Genomic DNA, 17,275 nt, shown 5'->3' on the forward strand with positions numbered 1-17,275 from the left:
AACATCCAATATGTAGAGAGTTCAAAAACTTTTACTATGCTCCAATCACATGATCTGTAAAAAGGGCTTAAGCAGCTGGGCTTTGTCATATCCCAGCATTTCTAGGTTGGCTCTGTTTTTTCTAGTCATCTATGCTAGATTTAATTCATACAGGTGTCTGGCAAAGAAAAAAATATTGTTTGGGGGTTAGCATAAATATTGTTTTATGCAATTGTTAATCTTTTCCTCAGGATAGTTTTTTATAGTAAAATAACTGGTGGGATTTTTTTCATTTAAAAAGTTGTAAATAGAATTTCATACAGATTTGGACTTTTACTGGGATTACATGTAAAATCTTGTTGTCTTTACTGCATAGGACTGACTTTGACCAAAACTCTTGATCTTAAGGCAAAGCTCTAATGTTCAAAAATTCCTCCTGATGAAATATCACGCTGTTCCTTTAGATAGCTATTTAATATTTGAAGATCCAAATTCAATAGGAGATAAGAACCCTCACTTGAAGGAAAAATGATCTTCTTACATTTAATCAACTAAAATCAGATTATAAGCCTTTTACTGGCTGCGTTGGTGTTTCTTGCCCTGCTCGGCAAGTGTGTACATTGTTCACAGGGCCTAGGGTTGTTTCCTGGACAGCTTCTGGAGTCAGCAGAATAAACTTGGGGATAAATCTGGAAAATAAGTAATTTCTGTGTAAGCAGTTTGAAAGAGACATCAAGTTCTAAGACTCTGTGCTTGTTCTTCTCTTGCTCCATAAACCCAACTTGTTTTCTTAGTAAAGAAATGGAAATGGAGTGTTCAAAGTGAAGTGTTTAGACCCAAGGTATCAGAACCAAAACCATAGATTGCAAAAGGATGTAGTTCTGTTTAAGCCTCGAGTAACATTTAATTCAAACTGCAGTGCAAAAGCTGTTGCGTGACACTGTGGCAAGATCTGAGAAGCCCCCACGTAGCTGTATTAGTCTTAGAAGCGACTGAGGAACCAGGAGCCAGGCTTGAGCAAGCATGGGTTTTCTCAGGAGCATGGAAGCTTTCCATTGGCATGCCTTCCTCTTGGTTTTAGGGGCACGGAGATGGCGCCATTTCTTGTTTCTCCCTTTGTCCTCCGTCCTTCTGTGTTACGTAATACTCAATTCACACAAATTGTGTTGGCAAATGGCTCTCCTAGTATGTTGGTATTAGGATGTGGTTTGTCTGGTTCTGTTCCAGAAATCATCTTTCTTCATGACAGTCAACAAATTAGCCTTGCTTTCCTCCATTTTGTGGTCTCAATTGGATGTCTGGGATATTAAACGTATGCAGGTAGTAAGTCATGGGTGCTCTCTGACCTGACTGCCGACCAAAATCAACTGTCAACTGAGATCCTGCCTGCAGCTGGCATGGCTGCTCAGCTTAAAAGTGTTTAAACCAAATATTTAGGGTAATTATAGTATTATAGCAGATTTTAAAGGGTGATTGCCAGTGCTGTCAAAGGGTGAAGCTGACATTTTTTCAGTACCTCTCCTTGCCAAACAGCTTTAAAATTTGAACATTATTATTGTATTGGTGTAGCTTTTTAGTCTTGAACTGAATTTAAAACATGCTTACTGTTTAGGGTAGACAATATAAAATCCCTATTGCTACTTTCCTGGAATTTCAACCAAAAGGAATGGTACAACATTATATAATCAGATTTTTTAAAAATCAACTTGCAGTTTTACATGGCATCTTGTGTCTGCTCATGGCAGCCAGAACTGAGCGCTGCCATTGAAAACAGAAAGTCATGGCAGTATATTCACTCCAAAAATACCTTCTGGTTGCAAAAATATTTAACAATGTTAGGACTAAAGAGGAGTGAGAGGAAACTAAAGAAAGACGAGGTTGGCATCTGTTCATCGCACTCTCAGATAAAAATTCTATATGGAAAAACACACAAGCGGACAAATAAAAAACAATGTCTGGAGTAAAACCACAGTCCTACAGACCGCTGAGTCTTCTTGAGTATGGGTTGAAGGATGAAAGGGGGTTGACTCTCAAACCACCCAGTTAAATTCAGCGAGCAGAAAGCGCTGTGCATCAAGCATTCAGCTTAGCGCTGGGGACAGATAAGTCTCTTCCAGATTTCTAGAAAGAATAGAAACACTGCCTTTGCTCATACCTTTGGGTTTTAGAAAAACGGAAATCTCAGAAACAAAAATCCTGGCAATATCATGGATGGGTGATTGAAAGCATCCCATAAATCATGGTAGGAGTTAAATGGCATAGCAAAACGTGAAGTTTCGATCTCTCTGTATTCTTCAAAAGGAGCTGCAGATGGGTTATCATCTGTAATACTAAATTATGTGACCTTATGACAGAATCAGCAGTTCCCCTGTGTTTTTGGCAGTTTTGTAGTTACTCTCAAGACGTGAAGACTCAGAAACACATCTAAAGTCTAGAAACTGAAAGAACAGCTAAGAAAGCGGAGAGTCCCCATGTAAGAGGGGAAGGAAAAGGTAAGACTATGGGAATTTGCCTCAAAGCCTGTGGAAATGAACACGCTATTTGTTGCTGGCCTCAGTGGAAATGAAGAAAAACAGAAAGAACTCTTTATTATCCTGTAATGAATACGCAATCAATTACATTAAATGACAGCACATTACCCAGAGGGAGCAGGAAGCACTTTTTCTCCCATTTCCAGATTCTAAGGATCAATATCTTGGTAGGTTTCTTAGGAGCAAAGTTATGTTGCAACTTCAGTCACAGGACCTGGAGAGGAGGTACCTGCTCACAGATTGCAAAAGATTAGTCAGAGCCAGAAGAATTTCTCCCATCTGTGGATTTTTGGTATAGAATTTAGGATAACAGGAGATCAAGCTTGCTTGTAAAGGTCCCCATGTAGCTTCTGGTGGGAAGACACCAGCTTGTTTGGCAGTCCTGCAGGGAACACAGGAGAGTTTTCTGCTAGTAAAATGACAGAATTAGAAGAGGAACAGAGCCTCTGAAATACTGAGGAATGAGCTACAAAGGAAAGATCTTCGTGGTGATCTGCTCCTGTCTCCAGTGCCACGTGGGAGACTCTGAAAAGAGTGTCACTGTGGCTGCAACAAAGGTTTGCTTCCTTGTGATGGGTTCCCCACTCCCAGCAGCTTAATGATGGCTGAAATACATCTCAACGAGTCAATACACAAGAACCCTTCACATCACAAGATGAGAAAACAGAAACCTAAGTCAGGAGCCACACAATCATCACTGAAAAACAAAACAAAACAAAACGAACAAACAAACAAAACCCAAACAAACAAAAAAACCCACCACAAACCAAACCAAACAAACAGGAAAGAAAACCAATGAGACTGGAAATAGAACAGATACAGAACTATAAACCTCTGGTGAGTCTAATGGACCAGTACTGATATGGGGAGGAGGAAAGGGAAGAGAACTATGCTGGTGCAACGGGAAGAGGCACAAGGTAAGTGACTACCCACCAAATAATATGTAATGAAGTCTTAAAACATCTGTTGACAAGATGGAGCATGGAGACTCCAGTAGAAAAGGGAGGAGAAGGCTCTTCTTATCTGTGTTTATACCGGGCTGCATTAAGATCAATGAAATATGCTGTCGTACTTCATCCAACCAAACCTAGGGAATTAATTCTCATCTCAGAGATACCCTGCACAGGGCGTAGTTCAGTTAGCCTACTGCTAAACCACTGTTTAAGATAAAATACTGCTAACCTGAACTCACTCCATAGCATATGTTTATTGCTGCCTCGATAATTTATTTTTGGGCTATTGTGAATTGTCAGTATTGTTTTCTTTAAACAGGGAAACACATTATTCAGAAAGTGCCAAACATCTTTATAATTATGATGAGGTCTCCTATAGAGCGTTTCCTGTTAACTTTCATAGTGTTTTGAAGAAAATTCTTTTGAAGGCTTTTGTAGGCTCTTGTCCAGCCTTTCTGGGGAGTCTGTTTTTCAACATCTAGTTTTACTCTTCAACATTTATTTATGGCCACTTTAGTGCCTTTAACTACCTAGGATTTGAAAATATTTTTTTAACCAACTTACTCATCTCAGATTTGCACGAATCTAAACAGAGACCAGCTGATCCACTAGTAATTAAAGTATAATCACAAAACCTGTTCTTAAAACAATTTCATTGACAGCTTATGTTGTTCCTCCCAGTGCTGTGCATGAACAGGCACACAGAGCTCAGCTTTGTTTCAGCTGTGCACAGCTACACCAGGACTGTGCAGGATACCAACAGGAAGCTACAGAGGCTGAAGTTTACAGCAGATCTTGTAAACAGGACGTGAATTCCAGTGCAAGCTCGCATTAGGAAACCTAGCCATTTTTGTAGCTTTTCCCCCCGCCCCCCCCACCCAGTATATTTTTACTTTGTTTTTAAACCTACTTCTTTTTAAAGGATATCAATTGGTATCACATTTTTTCCCCACCCATTTTGCTACCACCCCTTATCAGAACCCCAGTTTAAGATCCTAGAACAAACTGGAATGATTCAGGCTTATGGTATTTCCTGGCTGTTTATAAAGGTCAGAATACCTGGCTACTTCTTGCATCTACATTTATAGTGATGGGAGCAAATGCTTTTGTAATGAATCCTCTTAAACTTGAGATACAAATCCAATCACATTCTGAAACGTCCATTCCCTTGAGACCGTTTCAGGTCTGCTGCTGCTTTTGATTCTCCATATCGTTCATGGTAATTCTTCTGCTGGTGCACTGTAAACTACAGTTTTCCTCTGCCACTCAACTCTGTGCGTAACACACTGCTTTGTATACAGCTCGTTATTTCCTAACATCTATTTTGAAACAGGGACAGTGCTGTTTCAAAGAAGGTATAAGTGAGTAAGCCCATCACACTACTGCCCAGGTAGCCTTAAGACAGAGTGTCCTTCTGCAGATCATATTGCAGCTGACAGCTGGCATGCCACGCAGAAAGAGAGGATTCTTTGCCTGATGGCTGAAATGTTCTCAGTCAGTAAATACTTAAACGTAGCTGGAAACTGGCAGAATATGAGGGGTCTCCTGTTAAGCAGGACATCTGCCTGTCAGGTATTCCAAATGAAGGCCCTAGGAAGGAAAATCATGAAGTGAGAAATTGTTTCTGTTAAGGCTAAAGTGTTCAAAAAACAAGTATTGTTATTAGATCCGAGTTTGCTCCTCTGATGTTACATCAAACCTTATTAACCTTTGTTTAGCAAAAAGCTGAGGCTGTTGCTTAACTTTCTGGAATGAGCCATGAATTCCATTGTTTTTCAGAGGCTGCGGTTTGATTCCCAGAACCAAAATGAATCTGATTCTTGAGCTGGCGTATACCCTTAAAGCAGTCCTAGATCAGGGCTCTGAAAAGAAAGGCTTTGGTTTCAAAACCTCTTCCACATTAATGGGTTCCTTATGGGTGATAATGGTTCAATTATGAGAGATGAAGAACCACACTGAGCAGTGGGCTACGCAGCAGTCGCCCTTTTCAGATTAATTGGAGAGAAGGAATAGAGATTGGGGGTACTTAAATTTGGCCTCAGGAGGAAAATGAGATCTCCTAGCCACACTACACGGGAGCTGTTGTGTTATGAAGGCTGGTTACGAGAGGACTCATTCAACACCACCAAAATCCTGTGGAATCTTTCCACTCTGCTTGGATTTAAATCACATTCTGTTCCTGCTACGCTTATCTGCTCAAGGTTTAACACTTTGAAAAGGCCTTTCGGAGCCGTTTTCAGAAAAAAAGACCATGCTTACTGTTTTTGGTTGACAGTAACTTATGAAGCAGGTAAACAGCAGTGGTCACTGATACCACTTTTATCTACTGACTACTGAAATAGTGCACACATGTTACTGGTGGGGCTGGTCTGTATAACTGGTGTTTCCTGTTTGTCACCACCTGTCCAGCAGTTGAATGCGTTAACTAAATTTTGTCCTCAGTTCTGCAAATAACATACGTGTTTGTAGTTGAGCCCAGGTACGTTTGAATGGCTGGCCATGAGTTCTGTGCAGTGCTGTGAAACAACACATAAATATGAGCTTCTCCTGAAGAGAATTATCTATCTGTGCTATACAATGACATAACATTAAGGGTATTGCAGAGACAAGGTTGGATGGCACTATGCGCCCCGGACTATCCACCTTGACACACTGGGTTAATTAGCAGATTACAGCTGGCACTCCATTTATCATCGTTTTCAATTTCTTACCCAGAAATGGTGCTTCATGTAAAGCAAGACTGATAAAAACATATTCATTTGTAAGAGAACCCAGAGCCAAAGGTAACATAAATTCTGTGCTCATTTACACTCTCCCAAAACCTACAGGATTCACAAAAGAGCTTGCTGATACCTTTATGGCAGCAGCGTTGAAATGCCCAGCAGACTTGGCAGGCTCAGTTTTAGCATTCATCAGGCTGCAGGTGGAGAAGTCTTGGACAGCTGTCTTCATCTGTCCAGTCTGCAAATCTGACCTCATCTTTGACCTGGCTGTTGGAATAGTGTCAAAAGACATACCTTACCTCATTAGGTAGCAATCAGAACTATGCAAATGTGATTTGGATCATGTACCAGATTAAGCAATAGGAACCGCTGGATGGAAAGTTTCAAAGGTACCTTTGCATAACATCCTTTTGAATGACTGATACTCCTCCATCTGATGTACCCTAATCAGTAGATGTTTGTCTTGGTTTTCATGAAGTGGTCTCTAAATGGGGTTTTTTGTGTTTTCTTTTTTTTCTTTTTTTTTTTTAACCAGTCCTGTATTTTAAATTATTCTATATTAAATGGAGGCAGAAAACTAGAGAACAGATAGCCAAAAATCAAGCATTCATCAGCTTTGATGGCTAAGATGAACTCCCCAGCTTAATGCTGCTGTAAAATGCAATTAGGCAAGGTTCTTGAGCAAAGCTGCTAGATCCTGTCTTCTGGAGCTATTCAGGGCAGCAAGGCTGCAATATCCATGAGGGTGAAGCCCTGGAGGCTGCTGAGCATATGGGATTCAAAGCGCTTGCCTTTATTTGGGAGGGCACCCCAAAGAGTACAGCTGCATTTCTCTTTTACTCAGCACATAAGCTTTCTTGCAGTCTCAGAAGGGAGTACATTTGCTGTGCAGGCTCACGAGGTGCACAGTGTCACCTCTGAAAGAAGTAACTAACACCTTCGTTCAGAAAACAGATCTTCCAGTCTTACTGCACAAGGGTGGAAGTGGCAATGAAGAAATTCTCCCTGGTTGTGTCACATGTAACCTAACAGCATTCACTACCAAACCTTTTGTTCTTGCAGCAATTCACCAAAAAGTAAGCAACGATAGGTGAAAAAGTTTTCTTAGGAAAATCTACACCCTTGGTCACCAGAACTCAATTAGATTAGAATAGGAAAAGTACTATCTTAGTGTTATTATTAATTTTTAAAGCTGAGGAAAGTCTTGCCTGGAAATGAAGGAGTTTGGGGCAATACCACTATCCTTAACAATCAATACAACAGGCTACATCTTATGAGATGAAAGAGGAAAGCTGTCTTTACAGGAATTAATCTGGGCTTTTTGAGGAACAAGTGGCAACAGTCTGGGCAGGAAAGTCCATTCATTCTAAAAGAATACACCTAAACCCAAGAACTTAAAAAGAAAGTATTTATTTGTTTTCTGGAGGCAGGCCAACCAAATGAAGAAAATCAAACTGTAAACTCCATGAACTTTGTATGATGCTGAGATTTGTTTATTTATTACAAAATGGAGAAAAAAGAGGCAGGAGCACCTATCTTCTTACATGAACTTTAAAGTTTAGAATAAATATAAAGCTAAGAAGCAGTGAGGCCCAGGAATCCAAAACAAAGTTTGTTCAAAACGTGAGCAGAGGCACAGCTGTCACAATGCTGACTTAGCATTCTTCAGGTTTCAAAGGAAAGTCAAGTCCATCAGTATTTCCATATCCAAGTAAATTGATACCTGGCCTTAGCTGCAGACGCTGTGGTCATTCGCACTCCATCGGGGAAACAACCAGAATGTCAGTTGTCCTTGGACACACACACAAAAAACCAAACCAAGCCAAACCAAAAAACTAAACAACACGTGAACAATTGCACAGTGATATCATATTTCTGCCTTTCATATAGAAGCCAGATTGGAGCTATAAGTTGTCATAATTTCAGTAACAGTTTGGAAAAGTGATTCCCAAGCAGAGTTTGTGGACCACTGGTCATCTACAGCCATCCTCAGAATCACTGATGCTCCAGGCTGAGGTACACAAGGACAAAATCTGAAGGTTGACAATAGTTCATTGCTTTAACTTTTTAAGTTATTACTGACTTGGAATAATTTTTCTATCAATTCTTTTTTTTTCAGAAAAACGTATTCTTTCTGCAGTCATTTAGGTATGACACTGAGTTTAGTCTACAGCATGTAGTTTAGGAAGTGTATTTTTCTATCCTTTTTACGCAATCAGCTATTGCAAATGGCCTGTAGGAAATTCAGAAATAAGACAAGCTTTTCAAGAGTGACTAATGCTTTATCTGGAGAAAACAGGCTTTATTTTGCACTGTCTACATAATTTCTTTAAAAAAATGAGTGAAAGTTTACATAGTGTATTTCCAAAATGTTCATATACTGGCAGATCAGTAAATACAAAAGCTAAAGTCAAATAAGAATTTGAGTAATTAACTCAATTTGACTGGAAAGAGAATTTGCTCTCTGAATACTTGCCTTTTTTTCAAGTTAGTGGGCAGTGCGGTTATTTTCCGAAGGTTTGCCGGCATATGAAGGAGGACAGGTGTTTCCACATCTGGCCAGCCTACCAGTGGCAGGAAGGATGGAACCACACTACATTTACTTTATCTTAGCTCACCAAAACAAGGTTTCAGCTGCGGTTTTAAAGAAGCAGAAAACATGACCGGCCAGCAGCAGCAGCTGATGAGAAGCAGAGAAGCGGGCAACCCGCTGTGAGACAGACGGGCAGGAGGCAACGAGGGTTTGTCTCCAGTGGGCTCCTATATAATAGTGGCTGGGGCAGACACCGGCTGGCAGAAAGGTTCATGATATTTGTGAAAGTTGAGCACAAGGGGGACAAAATCCCAAATAGGGGCCATCGTGGTTCACCAAGGACACAAAGCCTGTTGTCTTTGCTGCTGTCCTCATCCAGACTTCAGTTCGTTACTGCGATAATCTGAGCATACAAGAGAATGTTTCTCCTATAACCTCCCATTCTTCCTCCTGCTTGCTCAGTTTTCGGTGTCTTGCTGACGAGGCTTAGTTTGGTTAAGCGGCACGACTGCAGTATAAATCTCAGGGACAGCTCTGTTCTCAACAAGTTAGACCAAATGGCAGCTCAAACTCTGGCAAGTCCCTGCAGCCTCTGCCTGCAGAACTCCGGCTTTTCCTGCCTTTGGTGGATCAAAATCAGTGGGAGGCAATTATTGTTATTTTTAGCAGAAAGCAGAGTGCAGGACCCATAAACTGTCTAGAAGGGTCTGAAATGTGGAAAATCTGAAATTATACGGAGGCTTGTTTTCCATCCTCATTTATTATCATAAAGCAGAAAAACGTGATTCTCTTCCTATCGCTAAAGCTTTCTTACTGACTGGTCTGCCACATTTCTGGTGGCATCTCTCACCGCAGGTGTCCTCGATCCAAGGTTTGTATATACGATTCAAACCATAATGAAGGAATGCGAATATTTTACATATTGAAATAGTTTGGATTGAATTTTATTTTTGAGCACTTCTGGACTGTTTGCTTTTAAAAGAAGCAATAAAGAAAACAAAAACAAAACCCAAACACCTTTTAAATTTAGCTTTCTGCACTAAGGTGATTTACTCTCTCCCATCCCACTCCCCACCGTGTTTTTACACTAGTACTTTACACTAGTATTACCACTTTGAGAATAAGTTCCTTATGATTTTGCTTTGTGGAAAACTGCACCAGCTTTAAAGCTTCTACAGTAAGTTTTTAGTTATGAGTCATTTGTACCAAAACCAGACATTTTTGGAACTGAATGCTGCCAGGTCAGGACATCTAAGGAAAACAAAACTGAAATTTTAACATTAAATCTTTTTAAAGTACCTTACAATGATCTGACAGCAGAAAAGCTCCTGCCTCTCATGATACTTAGAATTTCACATTTTGTCATATATTCACCTAACTGTATTGCAGCAGTCAGATGTGATAATTTCTGTTTAGGTAGCATGTCTATGTTTTTGCAACAGTTTAAGCATTATTATATTTGCTGTTTTAAATCCGGTGATGCCAAGCAAATTTTTGGAGCAGCCCTTTGGCCACACGTACACACGTGCTGGTGTGGGACAAAAGTTTTCTCAATGAGAGCTCATACTTTCTGCTCTACCCATACCTATTGGGGACCTTAAAGAATATTTTTCATGCTGGTCTAAGTTGCCCTCTCTCTTTCTGTCTTACCGTGATAAGTATCTGATCAGGCCATGTGGTGTCAAATCCCAAGAAGTTCATACCTGCAACACACTGTTACATAGTCCCGCTTTTTCCTTGAGTCTTTCTCTCCCACATGTACAAATCTTGTACACAGACAAGAAAAAGAACGAACACAACGATTGGTAGAACTTTGTCAATCAGAAATGACATCTAGCATGCAATTCAATCCATCCTTTTACAACAAGAAGTCTTTTTACTGCAAGGACAAGTCTTTACTGCAAGGATGCTAGGGAAGTTAAAAAGCAGATGTTACTAATCTTATACTAATGATGTTGATAAAGACTTGAAAGACAGCTTTTCAAATAGGCAAAATCATGTAACATGATATTTCCTATTTGCATGTTTTAAATATAAGATAAATTATGGACTCTCTTGATCAGTTCCTTTTTGGTAATAAAATACTCCTGGATTAAGCATGAATTAATCTAAAAAGCTACCTGTGTAGAAGAAGTGTCTCTCCATTCCTATTTTTAAATTTAAGACAGGATTGGGATGAAAAAGAAAGCCAAGAAAGCCAAGACATCTCACAGAATCACATAAAAAGAACAAAATATATAATATTTTCATTAAGGCAGTCTTAGCAGCTGTACGCAGAAATTTCTGACTAACCATAAAGATTCGTAATATTCCAAAGGGAACGTGACAAAAATCACTGTTTCACACAAATCAGTTATACCTCCTTCCAAGTACTTTGAAGTCTTTCAAAATCAGAAAACTGGTTAAAAATGTCCTTTCCAGATCTTTCCATTCAAACATTCACTTTGTCAGATAAATTGAATTCAGTTGCTGAACATAAAATATAAACACAAATGTAGAAGAACATTGTTGCGTTTGTGGAATTTAAGCTACTGCCCCCCTAGAGCTCAAATGAATGACGCAGAGTCATACTGGCTGTCATTTTACTAGATTGCTTGTTTGTTTGTGTGTTTTGTTTTTAGGGAAAAACTAACTTTCAGTATCTCTATGGTTCCACCTAACTAATTAGAGAAAATCTGCTGCTGTATGGGACATACATCACCACCTCCATGTTTTATTATTTGCTATTATCTTCTTTTCTCATTAGGAATATAAGTCACTAACCATGTTAGATGGAAAAATACAATTTTACTGAAGGCTGCAAGGGATTTTTGACTCTGAGGGAACGCAGTTCTAACTCATTTCCTCAAGTGCTTGCCTATATATTTCAGGATGGCCAAGATACACAATTTATACCATTCAGGCGTTCTCTAGACATTTGAAGTGGGATGTAATTTTCTTTAATCCTAGATTTGCCCTTCTTTCCACTTCTCCAGCCAAAAAAACACGTCTAAAGGATGCGTTATAGGTGCCTGTGGCAACTGGGTATGTTTATCAGGGCATATGTTGCTGCACCTTTTTACTGCTCTGTCAGAAAACTATTTCCTTTTATTACAATTGGATTTTTCAGTTTTCTTTCAATAAACCCCTCCAGTATTCAGAGAGCCTTTCGGTGTGTGCTATTAGTGCCAAAAAAAAAGTTTTACCGGACCTCTTCCCAACATCTAATTTCTACGCACCACTGCCTATTTTTTATTAGGTGTTATTTGGTATCTTTTCCACACTATCCCTCCCCACACAAGAAGAATGAGTCAATCCTTTTCTCTTAGTCTCTGCTGCTTATACGTATTAAAATTTCAGGCCAGAACTGGGCTTTGCAACCGTCATGTGTTTTTTTCCCAGAAACATGCAAGCTGTAAATTGTCAGCTTTAAAGCTACCTGTGCAACAGCACAATCTGAGCCACCCCTGCGAGTGTACTGGCATTTGTGTTTTAATTTTGTAGTTATGCTCTGTATTTCCATAGGGAGCCCCCTATTCCATTATCTTTCCTGGACAGTGGTGCAGGGCAGCCATTATTTTCATGGTTTTTGCACGTCTCTCTGATGCTTTTAAGTTGAGGGAAGCTCAACAGAAAATGTTGCAGCAGCAATGGTCAGGGAAATCCCTGCTGTGGGCTGCTGTGCATGTCCTGTGTCCTTCCCACTCCGGCGTGTTGTGGTGCTGGGCTGGGTGCTGCCACGGGCATCGTCCCCACTCGGCACAAGGGGGAAATGGGGCTTGCAAAGATTTTGCTGAAGGTTGTGAAGTTCTGGTGGGGCTGGACCTCACTGGGAGGAGAGAGATAATCGAGAAGGCCAATCACTAGTCTTGGAGCTCTTTGGGAAAACCCTCAGATCTCATTTGCTAGCTTAACTTCAGACTTCTCTCCACACTACGAACATGCTTGGTGATCACTGGGCTGTGTAATGACCAGGGCGTTTGTCTCTGGACCTGATCTTGAACTGCAAACTCCACTTTAACATCAAACCTGTCTCATCACTGTGGACTTTGCCTGGTGATCTGGACTCTTGATCCAACTCGGCTTCCATCACTGGACGCTCTCTGCTCACCTTGCCTGCGGGCTGTGGGACTGTGCCCATGGTGGCCAGCTCGGTGACCTGCTCCTGCCTCGCCACCAGCCACAGCCCGCAGCTCGCCCTCCCTTAGGGGAAAGGAACCTGCCCTTGCTGCTCCCTGACAAAGGCTTCCCCCCTGATCTAAATGTGAGGATACTGAAGCTTCTCAAAAATACTATTTTTTTAAAATACAGAAAAAAACCCACCAACTGACTTTTTTTCCCCTAACTTTCTCAAGAAGACATTTTGGATGAAACTTTTCAGAAAGAAATCATTCCAAGAAGGGCACCTGCTCTGGAACATTTCACCCCAATGGCTGAAAGACGGAAGGTCTAAAAGTCTGCTCTAAGTGACTCCGAAATTCTTATAAATACTTCTGTGCCGTTTTGCAAGAAACAGATGCAGGAGATGAGGAGAAGCATGGAAAGAGAGGACTGGGCAAGTCAGCGAGGCATCGTGAAGGAGCTAGAGGAAGCAGAAGGAGCAGAAGGTCAGTCTTTCCTCTCCGGGAGCTCCAGTCGTTCCTACGAAAGGAAAATGAGCTGAAAATTGACTTACAGCTGCTGCAACCAGCTCAGATTCACCATCATGGTGTAAGACAGCAGGCAGGAATTTCAAGTAGCATCTTGAGCAGTCGCACTCAGGGCTGACGTACTTTTGGGAAACATGGATCAATGCTCTGTTTTAGAGAGCTAAATATTATTCCTGCTATTGCCATGGGATTGTTTCTGCAAATGAATGTTATGCAGAAAGGGTTTAGAAGGAATGAAGAATATGACAGCCCGTAAGTCAAGATGCTAAACTGGGTAGTAGAAGTGAAAGGGACTCTTAACTCAGACTCCTTTGTTTAAAGTCAGTGACCGATTTAACTATGGGGAAAAGAAAGCCTTTGTTTATTATTTAATAATTTGCCTTTCACTGAAAAATCTTGTGCATATAACACAGAAAAATCTTAGAGCAACCCTGAGAAATACTAGCACTGGTGTTTCTTATATTTGCACTTCACATGTAAGTAGGTAACCTTGGCAGTGGAATGGAGATGATAGTGCTTAAAGCAGCTCTAACGTTCCCCTCCCCACGTACCAGAGAACCAAAAACTGGAGACATCACTCCTGGAAAATTAAACATTTAAAAAAATACTTACTTTTTTGTGCTCTATTCAGCAAATTTTGTTGTTGTTTGTGTTTGGGGTTTGTTTTGTTTTGTTTTTGGTTTTTTCTCTTTCCTTCCTTCCTTTTTTTTCACATGCAGCACAGACCATTTACAAAGAGAATTACAGGTGACTTCCTTAGAGTAATAATCCAGAAGAGGAAAGGGACAGCAGCCTTAGGATGTTTTCTATTTACAAATCCTAACCAAGAGGTTTCTGTTCCCTCTCATGCAACTTTACAAAACTGTCTTGAAACAACAACCAAGCCACAAAATTGTTCAGCTACTACTTTTCCAACATTACTATGAAATAATTCAGATATTGCATGGCCTAGTGGGGTTTTTTGTTTGTTTGTTTGTTTTTTCACTGTGTGTTATTAAAGAATGATTTTTGTAAGGCTGACTTAATGTATTTGTGATTTCCCTCTGAGACTCTGGAATGGAAGTGCTAAGGAGGAGAAAAGCTTTTATGTGGCTTTCCCTTCCCCATTTCTTCTTTACTAAGCTAGAACCATCTGATCTTGGCTTGTGCCTGAAGGCAAACAGACCAGAGCTGTAACTGCGGTGTAATGATTTCAGTGATTTTACAGAAGAAGGTTTCATCACAATGTTCCCCTTTCTTCTCAAATCTTGAGTAACAAAACCTCACAAACCAAAGAAAAAAGCACTTCGGAGCAAGGTGAGGAGAAGCCAGGAAATGGTTTGTGATGGCAGGAATTAGGGGAACTTAGTTGAAATTAGGGGTGGTAATGTGTATTGTTATCACTCTATGACTTAATGAACTTCAGCAAGAAGCCTGAATATTTTTAAAGGCCCTTGGGACAGCAGAATAGAGAATTTCTAATCTCTGAAAACACCAAAGAAGTTTAGTGGGTTTTTTTCCATCAAATTACTAGCTGCTATGGTTAAAAACAAACCCTACCATCATCTATTTTGTTAATTGTTTGGTTTTTCAGAAAATGAGTATAACTTGTAGACCAAAACCTTATGTAGGTCACTAAGGTTGCATAAAATACTGTGTAAATGCTGTCATAAAACCAAAAAAAGCAAAATTATTCTGCCGTAAATAACATATGGTTACCATTTGTTTACAATGTAGTCCAGCTATCAAAACAAGCTAAACATTTTGATAAATGGGTCACAGTCGCTTTGTAAAGAACACAGTTTAGGGGAGGTATATCCAACATCTGCTCTCCTAGTGTCAGCAGTACTGCTGAACCTCAGGTCCCTCTGCCTGGGCAATACACAAGCTACCAGAGCGCTCTGGGGTCAGTCAAACTACATAGGCTAATTGTATATACTGCTCACTGCACTTTCCACAGATGAGCTGATTCCACTGAAGCCATACTAATATTATAAAATAAAATAAATGCAATTATTTCCCTCTTTGTTTCATTTAATTCTTTATTAAATAAATGATTTATAAGGAAGAGTGGGATTTGGGGTTGACAACGCATCGTTTTCTTAGTACACAAATGACTTAAGATCAGTAATTATAATTTGCCTCGAGGATAAACACGGAAATATTTTGCACTAAAGAGCTGTTGGAAGTGATGTGCAGAGAGGGAATGTCTGGTTGCCTGTGGAAGCTGAAGAGAGGATTGCTTCAAAGCCGAGTTTCAAATATCATCTGTTTTCACTATAACACTATGTAACAAAACAAGCCTCAGTAAAATTTTCATTTAAGTGGGAGAGAATTTAATTGGTTTGCTTTTTTTCACTGTTATCCCTCCTCCAATTCAGAAAGATGCTTGAAGGAGTTCTGTTTACTTGAGTCTTGGACATACATAAAGAATGTGCATTGCTCAGGAACAAATGAAGTGTTGCAAATTGGAACGAAAAATATAAACATGTTGGGAAGTTAGGAGCATGTACGTGAGAATGCGTACATGAGAATGTGTACACGTGAATGCATTTTTTGTGTAGTGGAAGAGTTTTTATAATAAAAACTTTCAAAATCTAAGGATAAAGACTCTTCTCATAACTAAGTCAACCATCAATGAATGCTTTTTCCCTCCAGTTCTCTTTGTTTTCATATGTAGGCTACAAAAAAAGAGATTAAGCAAAACTATTAAGTGAAGACTGACGCTGAAGTGAATCTGCTATGCAAACCTAAAATCAGAAATCCTATCTTCTAGCTAAGTAAGAAGTGCACATGTTATTGGAGAAAGGATATGTCCTGGTTTGATTGCGGGGTGACAATAAAACCGTGGCAGATGTATTGTTAACCCTCTCTCCCCCCTCTTGCCCCTTCAGCCCCTCCCTCTCCCCCCTTCCCACTAAGGACAGGCGATTGGGAGGGAAAAAAGGACAGAGAGAAGAGAGTTGGAAAAATTAAAAATGTTTTACTAATGCTACCAATAAAAATAGAGAAAATAACACAAAATATACAAAACCAATCCTGAAAGTCCCGGCAACTGCTCCGGCAGGTGTAGGGCCGGCACCCGAAGTCCTGGACTGGACCCTCCAGCCAACCGGAGCTGGATTCAGTCTGTCACTTGGCCTCAGTTCGCAGGGACAACTCACAAGGTCCTCTCCCAATGTCGGCCATAAGGAAAAAAAGGGACGAGATCCTCGTGATCCCCCACTTTTATGTGAAGTATGACATGAATGGGATGGAATACTTTAGTTGGTCAGTTTTTCAGTTCACCTCCTGCCTGCACATCTCGCGAGATGCATCATTATCAATGACCTTGCATTCCATTGCTATGTCTACCAAAACATGTACCTGACTTTCAGGAAAACTGCAGTTAGTAAGAAGACTTTAGCTGACAGGGAAATTCACTAAAAGAGAAACTTGTTTTTAACAAAACCAGCACAGGATATCAACTGCATTGGTGGACAACTGCTTGCAACTGACAGACACGACATCTGGAAGTGATGAGCAAAATGACTGCTGATCATAAGTTTGTCTCTGATGGCAGGGTGATACACTTGGCAGGTGATTCCTGTGTGATAAGGAGTCTCACAAGATAAGGATGCATGCTGAAAAATGGCCAAAGTACGGCATTCAAAGTTACATGGCCAGTACCTGAAGTGACTGTGTGACACTAATTGTGGCTACAGCTTGATTGTGTGCTCAGTGTGTGAATAAAATGTCAGGTAAGGTGCCCATCAGAGACATACTAAAAGCCAACAACAAGAACAAAAAAATGATAAATTCTTTTAAAAAAGTAAAAAGAAAGCCCTTTCGGTGTAAAGCGGGGCTCACAGCTCCTGGAGTCAGGTTATTGAGTCAGCAGAGCCCCATTGCATCCAGTCTGTGAAACCCCCCTACTGACAGCACGCCCAGTACTTCTCACGCTGCCTTA

This window comes from Caloenas nicobarica, chromosome 1, assembly GCF_036013445.1.
Source record: "Caloenas nicobarica isolate bCalNic1 chromosome 1, bCalNic1.hap1, whole genome shotgun sequence".
Taxonomy (NCBI): domain Eukaryota; kingdom Metazoa; phylum Chordata; class Aves; order Columbiformes; family Columbidae; genus Caloenas; species Caloenas nicobarica.